Raw genomic sequence first — 12,150 nt, forward strand, 5'->3', positions numbered from 1 at the left:
GTCATTGTCAGTTATTTGATCCCTCCAGTAAGTGGACAGGCTGTTCCACAGCCTGGGGGGCAGAGTCCGAATTTTTCTATGATGTCTAGCACAACCAATGTGAGTGGCTCACAACCTCACATGGTTGGGATGAACCAACCCTCTTCAAGTGCCATTTCAAATCCTGTTGGTCATGCTAGATCAAGTAATGTCCAGTACCAACAGCCTAATGTTGGTCCGTCTAGGTCAAGTCATGTCCAGTACCAACAACCTAATGTTGGTCCATCTGGGTCAAGTCATGTCCAATCCAGCAGCCTAATATGGCTCAAGGTCAGTACTAACCTCTTTATGTTCCATATGGTTTACAAACGATGGCTACTATGTCATACATCCCTCAGCCCGGACCCTATGTCCAGCTTGGTCCATCCATCGCGCCTAGTGGTTATGGCCAGATACAGTTCAGGAACTCTCAAGTTGTCATTCCGGGAACTGTTCAAGCACCTTTGCAGCAGCAAGGACAACTCCTGCAGCAGCAAGGGAAACCTTTGTTGCAGTAGGGGCCATCCATGCAGCAGCAAGGTGAGATCATGCCATAGCAAGGACAACTGCAACAACCACGGGGGCAACCCTCACAATAGTTGCAGCAAACTGTGCAGCCGCAGATGCAGTATGCACCACAATCCTCTCAGCCTATGCCTTTGCAAGGTCAACCTCTGTAGCCGCAGGGACACCCTTTACAGCCACAAGGTCAACCCTTGCATCGACAAGGCCAACCTGCGCAGCAGCAACCCTTATACTCGTATCAACAGGGTCAACCCTTGCAAGGGTAGGGCCAGGGACAAGTCCCACAGTAGTAGGCTCAAAATCCTTATGTCCAAGGGCAACAGGTTCAGCCTCCTTTTGTCCAAGGAGAGCAAGTCAAAAATCCTTATGTCCAAGGACAACAAGTCCAGAATCCTTAAGTCCAAAGGCAGCAGGTCCAATACCCATTTGTCCAGGGGCAGCAAGTCCAAAATCCTTATGCTCAGGGACTTCAGGTGCAAAATCCATATGTCCAAGGCCAGCATGCTCAACATCATTTTAACTGGTATGTTTCTTATCAACATCCTCTTACTGGACAGTTTCAAGGCTTTCAAGGTCAGAATCCTCCCTAATGGCTAGGTAACCTAGAGTGGGGGCAAAATAAAATTTATTATGGGAAAAACCCTCCACTTTGGGGACAAAATCCTTACCACCAGGGATGGGTCCTACCATTTGGACCCCCTTATCAACCTCAAATGCCTTTCAATACCCAATTTCCATTCTTGGCTATGCTGGAATTTCCAGATGTGTCTAGACTCACGAATGATCTGATTCTTCATTCGCCATAGTGGCCTCTAGTTCCATCCAAGATTTCAAGCAATTGTCCAAAGTTTGAAGGAAAAGCAAAAGAGGACCCTCAAGCCCACATGATGACATATCACCTCTGGTGCTCCTCGAATTCCTATGTTGATGATTCCATTCGTCTTCATCTTTTCCAACGAACTCTTACAGGAGTTGCGGCCAAGTGGTATATTGAGCTCCCCCGGAATACCTATCATGACTTTAACACTCTCGCCATGGCCTTTCTCACACATTTCTAGTTGCTGATTCGCTATGAAACTGGCACCCATCTGTTAACGTCACTCAAGCAAGACACAACGACTCACATCTCCAATCACATCCATGAATGGAGACGTAGGTGTTGTCTGATTAAGTTTGAAATTGTTGATCAGTTGTTGACCGAGTGGTTCACCAAATCATTTGTCAACAAAATTGTTGAGGACATTGCTATGGGTGGATGCATCACTAAGGAACAAGCCATCACACGTGCCTAGTATCTAGACCTTGTCTATTCACAGTCTGGCACATTATATGATGTGTTACCCGATGCACCCATACCCTCTTCTAATCTGACGACATCTAAGTCCCCCGCTACCCCTCCTATTGATGGATTAATTGGTTCAGTGACTCAGACCCCTACAAAATATTCTTCCAAACAGAAGTCGGTCTCCAACACTACTCCCAATGACTCCTCTCGCAATGCGTCTGGCCCTGGTAAAACCTCAGAGGTTCATGTTGTCCAGTCTACCGCAGTGGATAAATCCTCTAAAGGTAAGAAGAAAGGCAAAGGCAAGGGTAAAGTTGATGCCCCAAAACAGGGTCCTCCTAAACCATCTGTTGGTGATGCTTCCCAATGGAAACCTAAGTATCCATGCCTCATTTGTGAGGAGGATCACTATACTAAGGATTGTCCCAGATGGTCTGAAGTTAGTCGTTTGCTCAAAGGGACCCCAACTATCCTAAAAGAGCCCTTTCCATCCCAGCAGACTCAAATGGTAGACCAACCTCAGTCATCTGCTTCCTCAGGTTCACAAGTGTTCATGATGAGTACCCCAATCAACGTGGCTACCAGGTCAAAAGATTATCAAACTCCTACCCCGTCAACAGGGAAAGAGAAAGAAGGTACCCCTTCTTCTTCCACCCCATACGATTCTGGTCCTCTTCATATAGAGCGACCTAATCCCGATTTCGCCATTCGACCACCTTCTCAAGGTGTGCTTCGAAATTCCTCGTACAATCCCAACACTCGAGCTGCTCAACATTATAACATTGTTGAGGATTTGGCTCAAGCGCCATCAGCTAGGTCTGCTCTCGAGGTCCTTCAAAGTTGTCCTTCTCAACAGAAAGTGTTATTGTCGGCTATTGGGGGTATTGATCCAGTTGACTCTAATCTCATCTACTTTGACCTGGAAAACCACATTCCACATTTACCTCATCAAATTTTCCTTCTCATTCAGGTAATCGTAAATGAGAAAACCATTCATAGGACCATCATCGATGAAGTTGCTTCTACTTGCATCATGTTTGTCACTTGTTGGAAGGCAATTGGTTCTCCTGCTCTGAACCAGTCCCCTAACACTCTGGAAGCTTTGACGAGCGTGATTCATGACCTTTCGGTGTCCTTCCCAACCTTGCCATTACATTGGAGGGAAAGATGGTACATGTCAAGATAGAGATCGTTGATGCTAATCTTAACTACAATCTTCTACTCGGATGGAGCTAGACCCATGCCATGCATGTTGTAGCCTCCTCCCTCTTCCGCGTGATTCGTTTTCCCCATCAAGGGAAGATAGTCCCAGTCAACCAATTGTCCTACTTTCCCTCTTCCTCCTCTGATGGCAATGTTCCATATGTTAAGAACACCAGTGCTCCTTATGAGAGTGTGGGTGTAGGACTTTTTAAAGATCCTACCTTGATGGGCATATTTCCGCTCCCACCTCCTCATGTTGCCTCTATCAACATGATTTCAGTCAAGTCTGATCCTTATGTCGTTCCTTCGCCGAATATTGTTGATACATGGGGCGAGGTTATGCCGTTAAGTCCCACCGAAATTGATTACGTGGAAATTGTTTCGGCTTCACCTTCGGTATCCTGGGATCATCATGTTTCGAGAAAATCTCTCGATGTGTATTCTCATTCCCCATGGCTTGGTTCTGACCCAGTGGTCATGTCTATGTGTCTTGAGGAGTTCTCTTCTCCATTGTCTATTGACATGTTAGTTTCTCCTGACATTTTCAATACCTTTCAACTGAGGGCACATTTATCTCTTCATGGATTCAAGTTTTTTCTCCATCCCCGAGTTTTTACCGATTGCCCATTATTGCAATGGAGTTGTCATCTTCTGACTCGTAACCCTCCCTTTCCCAGGGGGCATGGGGGCACAACCTTATATTAGTTCTACTCTATTATTTGGCCGAGTCGATGCTTACTCATCATTTCAACTGTAAAACTCCGGTTTTCATCAGTGTTTATTGATTACCCGAGTCCTAGCATGGACTCTCTCAAAAAGTACTATGCTTAGGCCATTTTGCATGATTACTTTTGTACAATAGTGTGTCATTCATTTTTTTTTAAATGTGGTTTGGTGTGTTATTTTTCAAGCAGCTTCTCTGCTTATTATATTTTTTCCTGCTTTGCAGATGTCGATGTCCCCTCATGTCGATTTCGTTGATGCTACTTGCCATAGTACCCAGAATCCATCATCCGCGGCATGGGCCATTTATGACCCCCATGGTGAGTTGATTGATCTTCAAGGTATATGTTTGGGTCGAACAACTAATAACATCACTGAGTATAGCGCGGTTATCGAATTATTGTCATAAGCTATTTCTCTTGGAATTCGGGAATTGGTTGTTAACCTTGATTCACAGCTTGTTGATCTTCAACTTAACGGGAAATATTCCATTAGAAACCCTCAGATATTGAGAATGTATCTACGTATTTCTCTGCTAGAGAGAAATTTTTATTACATTACATATCATCATATTCCTCGACACATGAATACATTAACAGATGCATTAGCTAATTATGTGTTGGATATACATTTGCGAAACATGTAACAACTCAAAAACAAAAACATTTGTACCATAGTAAGCAAGGAAGTACAACATATATATATGTGTGCTAGTAATGTTTGTCATACATCAAAACCTCAAAAAATAATATGTGTTCAAAATACATTCGTGGCCCGCAGGCCTTATACATCCATGGCTAACAGGTCTTATACATCTGTGGCTCGCAGGCCTCAAAAATATGGAATGCTAGACCTATGCACTAAACACCATGATGCTCATGACAACATGTAACTACTCGGAATACGCAAATCAGCAGTCGGCGAATCCGATCTGACACCCCCACTGTATGCCTCTGGTACTGGCATGGGACATCACCCATCCGAGCATACTCTGGGATCCCATGGGTCAAACCCTCGAGATTCTATGCAATCTCCTCCTCATTGTCACTTCCCTCCTGATAAGGAGCGACATCAAACTACCAAGCAACACGCTTGGCGATCGAGGACATCCCGGTAGGGAATTCTGGTCCAACATCTGCATTCATAAAATCAAAGTGTCATGAACACATATATTTCAAAAACAGTAAAAAACATCAAAAAACTAAAAAACTGTTTGCTTTTACCTCCATCATCAAAATCCTCCCCTTCTGGGAGAGGCATATCTGGGTCTTCGTGGAAGTCGGTACCGCTGTAAGGCCAATCCTCCACTACGATCAACTGTCATCGTAGCCACGAGAAAATGGTGGGCTTGTAGGACATCTGTTGGCCCCCCGTAACCCTAGGCATCAACTCGCTCTAACTGACCATCCATGGGTCTCGTGGCATCGGCGAATCTACCTCAGTCAACTAGTATTAGAACAGCGACACTTGTTCCAAGAAGAAGGTCACCAACACAGATCAAAAGCAAAACTGCTTCAGGTGTCCCGCCTTAGCTTTTGATAACTGGTGCTTCATGTTGATTTTCATTGCTTCTACCCAGTTAAATATGGTGGGCGTCGTGCAGTCGATAGCTTACTGGAACTTCGACTTGTTGGTCTCATGCAGCGCTTGGGACCCAGACACTCTCTTGATGGTCAACGGTACCACTCTCAACATAAGATCCCGAACAGTCATACTCTCAATCTTGCCACTTTTGGATTTTAGAGCTTCTGGGCAATGTTCAGCAAGTAGCATAGTCACGCTTTCCCCAGTCAGCCCCGACCCATATACGTTGACTGGTTCCCCTCTCCAGGACAGTCTTGTGATGAAATAAATGTCTGAAGTCTCCAAATCCTGCTCTTAGTCACCGATGATGAAAATTTCTTGATTTATGTCCCAGAGACTAATCAAGTACCATAGCAACTCGGGTTGGGCCCGTATACCTGGTGTAAGAAAGAATTTGAGGAGCCCATAGTTCCTCAAAGCCTCCAAGCAATTTGGATCAGCTATTGCTTGAGTATCAATATCCTCATGCTCATGTTCTTTCCAATCTACAATTTTTCACGATTTCTTCCTACAAAAACCATGTAATCAAGTCAATGATCATCCTTGGCTGGAAAAATTTGGGTTCAAACGGCTGAATTCAGCAAGGAACATGCAAATTTTTTCTCACAGTGTCGGCATGACTTTTTTAAAAACAGTGGCGCCGACGACACGATTGGCAGTTTTACCCACCCCCGTCAGCGCGATTCCGTGCCCGTTAATTACACCGACCAAGGGCGAAATTTTTTTCCCAAAAGCTCCCCATGAAATCCAAAAAATGGATAAAAATACAAAAAATCAGTATGAAAATGGAGCTTAAGGTCTCGGCTCTTACCTGCAATTGACGGCTCGGCGAATGACCTCCCGGATCTCCTATAATCTGCTCTGGAAAAATTAGGGCACAAGTGGGTAAAAAGCTCTTCACACAAAGGTAAAATGGTAAATGGTAAAAAATAATTACTTTTTCCCCATTTTATTCATTTTTTCATGAAATATTAGGGTTTTTTATTATTTTTGACCTATTTTTCTTCAAAACTGGATAACGCCTTTACCTTTCTTGTCCAGCGACAAGTGATGGATTGTCGATGATGGTACTAGAGTAGTGTTTCAGCTCTTTTCTCGACTCGTAAATCTCAAATGAAAATATCGCTGAGTGTTTTTCCCTTTTTGACTCATAAAAGAGAATAAAATGGGGGGTCTGCTTTCAAGCTCTCTTTCGACTCTTTAAACAAAAAAATATTGTTGAGATCTTGTCGTTTTGAACTCGTTAAAGGATATGAAACACTGTGCACCCAGTATACATTTACCCCTTTTTCAGGTTGGGATGCACTATTTATGAAAAAGGTACTCCTTGACTAAAATGGTCAAGCAGTTCTCTCAAGAATCGTTTTCTACCTTTTCGGGCTCGAAGGACACAAATGTATGAAAATGGACCATATGGATTTTTCTTTTTTCGTGTCTTTTTCAAACTCTCTAAACATGAAAAAGATACTGAGTTATACCTTTGTTGGACTCATTAAAACATTAAACGACATTGGATTCATTGCCATGATGAACGTGAGCTTCTCCTTCCTAGGGCTCATTAAACTTACTAGGTCGGATTTATCCGAAGGATGAACTTACAGTGCAAGCATATGCTATCCCCTTCAAGCTTGCGATCAAAAATAATTGGGGTACCTGCTAGAAATGGTGGGGGGGGGGATTTGGAAATTCAGTCAGTTGTGTCATCAGCTCAGTCTTGAACATGACACTTTCTGCTTCATGTCAAGTTGGGATATCCTCCTTTTCATTTAACCTTCCTAGGTTGGGCCACTCATTTTTTCCTTCCATTTGATCTCTACCACATCATCATGACCACCAATCCTATGGATCCAACAACTGTAGAAATTCTACAAATTCTCTACAAATCTACCTCTGAGATCTATGTAGAAAATCTTACTGTAGATTAACTCGATAATGCAATATACCAAAGCAAAATACTATAATCTACTTATACTATCAAACTTGTTGAAGCTTAAAGATCGAGTTGAATCAGATTTGAACACATATAACCATAAGAAGAAGAATCAATACACATGAAACACGGAAAATACTTAGGAGAAAGCCTTAGCTAAAAACCCCACTATCTGTATTATCATACAAGGTGGAAAGACATCAAGATTATACAAAGCCTTAGCTCTCACAGCGAGCCAGCTCTCAGTACAATCCTCCTGGATGCTCACAGACAATCAAAACTTCTCACAAGCCTTCTCCTCTACCCTCCAAGCTTCTATTTCCTTGCGTAGTTACCTTTGGGATGATCTCCTTCACCCAGTGTAACACTGCTCTCACACACTGCTCTAACACACTGTCATAACTGTGCAATCCTCAAGGAACCTTATTCCTTCTACATGGATAAGTTTTCTTTATAGGAAAATTCCTCCAACTGATAATGCAATGTCCCTGTCTTTAATCTCAACTGGGTCTTAGTCTGAACTGACATGCATGAACTATTTATGAGAGAATCCTTAGTTATCTGGAGTACACTAGTTGCATGCATGCATGCATTAACTGACTAAACTCACAATTAGTTCCTCAAACAGTTTGGAACTAATTTAACTGGACTTAACTCAGTTAACTGAGCTAACTAATTACAACTCAAATACAAATCATCCTTATCTCCTTAATTAAGGGATAACTTCCTCAATCAAAGGGATAACTGTTGCATGACTGTTACAGGGAAAAGTGTCTATTTAGAACTGCTCTATCCCACTAAGGTGTGACAGCTGCCTTAGAAACAAACAGAGAAAAGCTACTTTTGTTTTTCCTTTATGAATTATAGATAGAGAGGAACAGAAAGACCAACCTCTGTCTTGTGCTAATCTCCTGATTTGATCCCTCTCTTCTTTGATAGTCCTCAGCTACCTGCTCCCTTGCACGCCCAGCTTCACAAAGTACCTGTAAGATCACAGAAGCATAGCACTATACAAAGACATGGATCTATAATCATAAACAATCTAGGGTCATATGTAAATTGACCATACAAATGTAACAAGCGTCAATGACACAAAAGCATGGAGGAAAACTCAAATAGCTTTTATTGATAAACAAGAAAAGAGCCAAGAGGAGTTACAACCGGTTGTTCCGACCCAGCATCAACCTCCCAACAAAGAAGCCCCTCTTCACCTCAAACAAAGCTTAGATCACCCAACAATCTGATGTTTGTCTCAGGAAACCAACAGCAATTCCTTACAATATGCAAAATTCCAGCCTCTGGATCTCTGGGATGAGGGATCCATATATAGATATCTGTAAGGGGGATGAGTCAGCTTGTGATTTGATTAGTGTCTTCTCTCTGATAGTTCCTGCTTCCACTTGGAGACTGATGGCCTCTTACTCATCCTTGGTCGAATTCAGTGAGGCAAGTGTCACAGGAGAAGATTCTGGAAGCTTCCATTGCCTCTCCACCTCGCGGAATGACACTGCCATTTGTCATTTCTCGCCCATCGCACCCCACAGAAGGGACTTTTGAAATGCAACGCACCCTCACAGTGTATTTAGGTGAGATGCAACGCACTTAGCCAGTGGAGCAGCTGCAATGATCCTGTTTTGACCAATTCTGAGCAGTTTCTCATGGAGAACTTCTGGGAGAAGCTGTAATCTGTTGACTTTGTTCCTTTAGGGGTTATGTTGTGGCCACCAACAACCCCCCTCTTTTTTTGGTATTAGCAATAACACCAAGCAAATGGGGACCCTTAATAAAAAATCCAAAAAACATTTTATGAAAATTTTTGTATTCGACTCCTTAAAACTATATCGCATCGCGAGAAGAGAATAAAACGACGCGAAATTCATCGCATCGCATACATTATGAAGCGCTCTTAAATGAAAAATCTTAAGAAATCTCCGACGGCCGATATGCGACGTCGCATATCGCAACATCGCGTAAGCAGCACACAATGATTGAATGACTAAGCGCGATCTGCGATGCCGCAATGTTGCGATCTGCGATGAATGCGATATGCGATAAATGCGATTTGCGATAAATGCGATCATGAATTTCTGCGATGACACATCTTGACGACGCGATCCGCGATGCTGCGATGCGAGTCACAGAAATCACCCATCGCAAATTTTCCTCGGCGCAGTATTCAAGGAAAGTTGTCCGTAAACCAAAATTGGGCGCGCGTCTTAAAAGAAATTAATGAATGTACGCCAAAGTATTCAAGAAGGACAGTTTTGTGTTTTTCGTAGAGTCAGTTCGCTATGGGTGTCATGATTTCATACATTCATAAGAGCTTAAAGCTTTCATGTCAATCTTTATTATCATTACTCTTTTCCTTTGCGTAAACTGTAAGACAGGAAATAACATGAAGCAATGTGCAGGAAACATCTAAGGAAAAGGCGAAAGCGTCAATGCTCGGAGAACAGAGAAGAGATGCCTTCATGAACGGATGCCGCATGCAACAGGACCACAGATTCCAGAGTATCACTCAACAGATGCTGATGTCAATAGGCCATCCAACGCTCAGAGTCAAAAGCACACAAAAGCAGCATGTTTACAAAAGATCCTGAAGCTTATGCCGGTAAAGGAAAAAAGGTGCTAAAGAAGGAAAACGCACCAGAAAAGCCCGGAACAAAGAACGGAGGTAGCATCGCTAAGAAAATTTTTCAGAGAGCAAAGTCCCTAACTTTTTCAGTCATTCGTAAGGCCAGAAACCGAAATAGCAAAAGCAGAATCAGTTTGAGAGAGATTTGGGTTATTACCAAGTATACACGCAGTGAATACACCCAGCCAGAGGAATATTCTCGAAAATATCTTCTAGTTTACCAGAAAGTGGTGCCAGCGCGTGTTATTTCTATTTTCGTAGCTCAAACGAAAGCAGAAGGCGACCAGCCGACTCTTCCCAGGCGAATGTTGCATGCTTGCAGCACTAAGGAGCAAATACAGAAATGGTTGGGAATTAGATTCAATTTTTAGAAATAGTTTTGCTTTAGCAGAAGGGCGGTCATTTAAAAACTGTATCCTAAATTTATGTAATTAAGTTAATTAGTTAGCAGTATTTAAACCCTTCTCAGGCATTTGGAGAAGGGTCCAGAAATTTGTCAAAAAACTTGTCCTCAAAACATGCACTTTTGCACCCTCGGAGGGGGTTTTGATGAATGGATGGATCAAGGTTTATTAATGTTTGCATTTGATATCTGCTACTGATGTTGCACTTCTGTACTCTTAGTAGATGTTAGAGCAAGGAGAGATAAATCATTGTTGCTTGAAGCTTATGAGTGGAACCAGTCATAAATGGTACTTTTATCTCTTGATCGTTTCTGTTTATATTCTTAAAGTGATATACAGTTTTTACTTGTTTATATGTTACTGCATGAATGTGTGAGTTACCATTCGGCACTTTTGTACGGTGGAGTCATTTATTTATGTTTGATATATGAATAACTTATTATGCGATATGCTGTTCACAACTGTTTTGCCTAACTTTTATGCAAAGTGGTTTATCTTAATTGATTTCTATTCTTATGATAGCTGAATGATCTTTATTACCAGTTATTGTTTGAAATCTCTTTAGATCGCATAATAGAAGAAATACACCCCGGGTTAGCGTAGATTAGATGTGTTGTTTCTCATTAGATTACAATAGCATAGAGTTAGTTTAACAGTTTGAATTAAATTAGCTTTAAGTACTCTTAGATCAGCATCATCCAACTCTGCACACACACACACCATTAAATTGGGAAATTGGTCCCATTATCCCCAGTCGGACCCACTATACCAAACGGATAAGGAACTGCCAACCAAGGTCCGGACCGGGTGGGTATCCCCCTTGTTGTCGACCCGATTTTCGGGGCTTCAACATATTTGGCGCTAGAAGGAGGGCCCGAACTACGAATGGCACCTAAATCAAAATCTAAATACCATTCTGAGAGTAAATCACCCTCATCAACTCCCCCGACTTCCCCAGTACGTTTAAATCCAGAGACAGAAGTCACTCGAGTATTAACCACTGCTACATACCCTAATATTTCAGACCAATCTACCATTGAACCCCCTGAAGTTCAAACTCTGATTCGCAAACTCCAGGGATTTTCTATTTCTACACAGAGGTCTGATAAATCTCAAAGCAGCGTGACTTCTCAGTACAATCCTGCTCATCCCCTTACCAGATTAAAGAGTGAAAAATTTGGCATCCAGCCAACTGAATTCCCTCTCCCCACCAGGAAAAGAGCAAGGAAAACACCACAAGAGTCTGACAGTGAGACTCTTTCATCTACATCGTCCATTTCAACTCCCTCACCGCGAAGTCAGCCACCCACATCTTCATTCCAAACCACCCATCCATCTTCCACAACCCCTCTTCTTCAATCATCTAAGATCATAATATCTTCATCTTCCCAGCCTCAGGGATCATCCTCTGCACTTTCATTTACTAGCAGCTCATCGATGGCCCAGTCTCCATGGAACAATCCTGGGGCAGTTTTAATGCCTCCACCCCTGAGCCAAATACCGGCCCATCCTGAGAAATGGCTACCCAAATTCAATCCAGAAGCAGGCATGCTAGCTGAAGAGCACATTAACAATTTCATGCTTTCTGTCAATCTCAACGGAGTTACCAACGAGGATGCTGTTGTCCGGATTTTTCCCTATACAATGCAAGGAACAGCCGGGTCATGGTACTTTTCATTACCCTCCGGGTCTATCACAAGTTGGGACATTTTTCAAAGTCAATTCCTTATCAAGTTTGGTGATGACATATCAACGGCAACGTTAATCAATGACCTATCCAATCTTAAAGCCGAGGCTAGAGAACCCATCAAAGATTTCAATTTACGGTTCAATAAAATCCTCA

General features: G+C 42.5%; 1 pseudogene; it reads right to left on the reverse strand.

The window, feature by feature from the left end:
- Positions 1-669: 669 nt before the first annotated feature.
- Positions 670-12,150, reverse strand: part of LOC149180111 (sphingoid long-chain bases kinase 1-like) — a 49,365-nt pseudogene continuing 37,884 nt past the window's right edge.

Source organism: Pinus tabuliformis, chromosome 3_2 (genome assembly GCF_031772625.1).
Source record: "Pinus tabuliformis cultivar Carrire ecotype Pingquan chromosome 3_2, CPIR1, whole genome shotgun sequence".
Classification (NCBI taxonomy): Eukaryota; Viridiplantae; Streptophyta; class Pinopsida; order Pinales; family Pinaceae; genus Pinus; species Pinus tabuliformis.